Source organism: Marmota monax, unplaced genomic scaffold (genome assembly GCF_021218885.2).
Source record: "Marmota monax isolate L192 unplaced genomic scaffold, Marmota_monax_Labrador192_F-V1.1 WCK01_AAM20220418_F8-fsc00303, whole genome shotgun sequence".
Lineage (NCBI taxonomy): Eukaryota > Metazoa > Chordata > Mammalia > Rodentia > Sciuridae > Marmota > Marmota monax.
Genome location: NW_026694230.1, coordinates 1212309 through 1217019, shown reverse-complemented (window position 1 = coordinate 1217019; position 4711 = coordinate 1212309). Strand labels below are relative to the sequence as shown.

Genomic DNA, 4711 nt, shown 5'->3' with positions numbered 1-4711 from the left:
TGACATTTAAATAACTGTAGATGTTACAGAAGAAAGGAACAGAGGCATATTATTCCTGCCATATTGCCATTTTCTTCTCTTATGTAGAAAAGGTTCAAGACTGAACCTCTTGGTCATGCTGTAATTCTTTCTGAATAAAAACATATTTAAGGATCACATTAAATAATAATATGTCAAATGTCTTCTTTGATATAAGGAGGGCAACTCAAAACAGAACAGGGAGGAAGAGCATGAGAAGAAGATTACCATTAAACAGGGACAAGAGGTGGGAGGGAAAGGGAGAGAGAAGGGGAATTGCATGGAAATGGAAGGAGACCCTCATTGTTATACAAAATTACATATAAGAGGATGTGAGGGGAAAGGGAAATAAAAAATAAGAGAGAGAAATGAATTACAGTAGATGGGGTAGAGAGAGAAGATGGGAGGTGAGGGGAGGGGGGATATAGGAAGGGGATAGGAAAGGCAGCAGAATACAACAGACACTAGTATGGCAGTATGTATAAACGTGGATGTGTAACCAATGTGAATCTGCAATCTGTACATGTGGTAAAAATGGGAGTTCATAACCCACTTGAATCAAATGTATGAAATATAATATGTCAAGAGCATTGTTATGTTTTGAGCAACCAATAAAAAAAATAATAATATGTCTTCTACTGAAGAAAAAGTAAGGGACTCTGGAAACTTGGCAATGAAAATAGAAGTAAAGAAATAAACTGAAGAAATACTGAGGATACAGGCAGAAAATTTTGCTAAAACATCATCTTGCATGCACATCACTAGCAGCTGGGAATTCCTTAGTCAGGTATTAGATTGTTTCTACTACCACATGATTAGTGACAGTTTTTTTTTTCCCCTCCTACTGGCATTAAGCAAAAAGGGGCAGCTGATTAAAGAGAAGATGAGTCACTTTTAAAAGTCTTGCTTTAGGTATATAAACAAATAGAGAAAATTCAAGATAAGTAATCGTGTGATTGCCTTTACCAAGACATTAGCTTATAGTAGCATAAAGAAGAGTAATTATGACCAGTGCAGGGTTTGTGGAGGATAGTAAGACCCCCCCAAATTAGGACAATTAATGATATTTTCTATGAACAACCTTAAAGGGTCAACAAATTAATTCATATCAATGTGCATAATAATGAATAAAGCCCCAAATTTCAAATATATTGGATTAAGTACAAGCAATCTTCATGAAGTATGTTGTTCAGCGATGAGCCTGAAAGCCACCAACACAACACAAATTGACTTTAGTCTAAGCAGTTAAGGAGAACAAAAATCCCAAAGCATTCTGTGTAAAACATGAAAATACAAACTTTAAGATGTTATTTGAGCAAACAACATTTTATATCTGAAAGAAGAGTCTGCCCTGATTCCCAGTGAATATATACATACCAATATCACCATGTTAACTGTGAACATTTATAGGGTGTAGGGTGAGGAAGGAGAGGAGGCATGGTTTAGAATATTACACTGTGAGTCTCAATCCTAGTTTTTACTTTCATTAGCAGATTTGTTTTGAAGAAGTAACTCAATTTCTCTATATGTCCATTTTATGAATTGGAAAATGGGTATAACAATGACAATTTTACAACTTTGTTTTGATGATTTGAAGAGAGAGACATGAAAAGTTCTGACTATGTTTTGATACCTATTAAGTTTTAAAAATCATCTCTGTTCCCATATAAGGAATAAGATGAAGTGAGAAAACAAGGAATAAATCCAGAGAATACCACCCTGCCATCTCTACAGCTTACTTCTCTTAGCTTCAGCTCACTTATTAGTTAAATGTACATGAAATTAGCCATAAAGTGTTATAGAGACAGAGTTCACAAGTGTTTAAAAAGTATTACTACATATCCTATAGTTACCTTTCTATTCCTGAGACTAATGTTTTTGTTTGCAGTATTCTAAACTACAATCAACTCACTATTTAGCCCCGTTCACTGCTGTCCATGAGAGGGGAGAGTTCTTGCGCACAGTTTCAATCCTCCCCTGGTAGGTAGACATGCCAGCTTACACATCATTCCCTCCACCTATTCCTGGGATGAATGTATTTCAAGCAATCTGCAGATTAACTCATGTGAAAATAATAGAGTGCCAGTAGGATTGTTTTAATGGATTTGGTCTGGATAGACTGACTATTCAATAAATCCAGTAAAACCTTGCAGCTATTTTATAGCCAAAAAGGATGCTGAGCTTTGATATTGTTCCCCTCCCCCTCTCCCCCTCTCCCATTCCTTTCTCTATGATAGGCTCATGTAACAGAGCCCAAACCTTTTTTTTTTCTTCCTCATGCATAACCACTCAAATATTCACAATGATAGTGATTTATTTAAGAAAGTACATTTTAGAAATTTTATGTTTCAGATGGTAATGACAACAATGGAGTTATGATGTGTAGAATGATATGCTGATGGTACATGGAGTAGAAGTGGTGATGATCTTGGTGGCAGAAATGAAAGAAGTGAGGATGGAGGTGGTGGTAGTATTGATGGTGGTATTTATAACAGTGACCATAGGGTTTCTAGTTGTGCTAGAATGTAGACATATTTGTTTTGTAGTATTAATTAATTTTCCAGGAGTAAAGACCTCTACTGTGACTATTTTAAACTACCAGTTTATGTTAGTAACTGATGACTTATGAAAAGATGTTAGCAATGATATCATGAGCTGATGTGGGTAAGTTCCAGTATACCACTAGAAATGTGGTGGTAGCAGCAGTGGTAGCCATGAGGGTAGTAATGGTGCTGGTGGTGATGATGTTGATGGCAGCAACAGTGGCGATGGTCAGGATGGTGGTCATGGTATTGTAATCTAGGGAGATGGTATGATAATGACATAGTAGAAATGATGATGGTTATGGTGATGGTGGTGGTGGTGGTATTAGGTTGTTAATGATGGTGGTGGTCCTGGATGGTATTGTAGTCCTTTTTTGCAAAATATTTTATCACACAAAAAGTAATATTGACTGAATTAACTCATTTAAATTTGGGAGAAATATTTGGTTGACAATATTTTATCTCTTTTTGTAGAGTAGAAAACTGGCCCTCAATGGGAAGTAAGCTTAGAGATAAGAGCAGGGACATGACGTCAGGTAGCTTTGGTGTTAGATAGCTCTGCTTTAGAATTCGAATTCTGTCCCTTCTTAACCATACAAATGTTCACAGTTATCTGTTGAGTCCAGTTATCTCACTTTGAAGATAGTAAAACTAACATCATAGTCTCAGATTTTTTATGAGAATGTTAAAATGTCACAATTACTTTTAAATTGTCTTGAGATTTTAAGATAATTTAAGTAAAAGTTAGACTGTTTTTAATAAGAGGAAATAAATTCTGACATTCTGATGATAATTTCTCATAAATAGAAGGTTTATTATTACTCTTATATTATTTTTCTTTTGTCTATTGTGTATCTTGATGAATACTCAATAGATGAGTATTTGATCGTGAAGATGGAAGACAGTTCCCTTGTCTTGTGCAATAAAAGGAGAAGAACACAGCTATCCTCAAGACAATCTTCAGAGAGGCTGCAAAGAAGAGAGAAGAGGGCAGGGGAAGAGAAGAGGAGCCAGCAAAGTGAAAATAGAATAGAATTAGGTGAGAATGGCTGAATAATGGATAGTCAAAGAAACCTTGTTCTAATCAAAAAAACGTGTAAATTCTACCTTTCAAGAAAAAGATGATGAAAGAAGCTGGGGGAATGGATACCTTTGCAAGTATGATATATTAAGGGTCTCAGAAAGGGGAGATTGTCCTGGATTATATGGGTAGACTGTAAAGTGATCACAAATGTCTGAAGTAGAGGAAAGCAAAGGCATACTAGACACACAGAGAAGATGAGGAATTGATGTAAAGATCTAGAGTTGATGTAAAGATCTAGGCAAAGGCTGAGGTGAGGCAAATAAATGCTAGAAAATACCAGAAGGCATGAGAGACAAGGAATGAGTTCCATATAGAACACGTGGAGGGAATTTGGCCCTGTTCACACATTGATTTTCTCCCAGTGATATTAATTTAGAATTTCTGTCCTCCATAACCAAGATACTTAATATTTATTGTCTTACCCCACCAAGTTTATGATATTTTTCAATTAGCAATAATCGCGCCTCGGATAAACCTCATTGGCTACGATACTTCCACTGCACAAAGCAAGTTTATGATATTTTTGTTACAAAAGCCACAGAAAACTCTTCCAACTGTGATTTTTTAAAAAAAAATTTTCACAAAAGACTTTAGAGTTAACATCCTTTTAAGATTTTTAACATTGTTTTCATTGCTTCTTCATTAACCCAGCTTTAGCATTCCTTCTCTAAGAACCAAATAAAAGTAAGAAAAATTCACCAAAGTCTACTGTGCCTACAGGTATTTTAGTCAAGTGGATTTGAGTTTCAAGTTTATACTCAAACGAATATAAAACTCCACATTTAGGTCCAAGAATAGCATTTAAAAAAAAAAAAAGATAGGCCCAGGAAGCAGAGGCCATGAGTATAATTTGAAAAGAAAATTTGAAGACTTTAGGAGAGAGAACTTGATTTTCCAGAGATCATACAATTGGAGAAGATTCAAAAAAAAAATAATGTGGATAGAGGAATAACAGAAAAAGAAGGTTTGTAAATAATACATGAGATGCATTATAATTATCTTATTGTGTTTCATTATTATCATTATTGTTTTTCTGACTTAGCTTAGACTGCCATAACAGAGTATC

General features: G+C 35.1%; 1 pseudogene; it reads right to left on the bottom strand.

The window, feature by feature from the left end:
- Window positions 1-4072: 4072 nt before the first annotated feature.
- LOC124108349 (U4 spliceosomal RNA) lies at window positions 4073-4154 on the bottom strand (annotated as a pseudogene).
- Window positions 4155-4711: the final 557 nt, after the last annotated feature.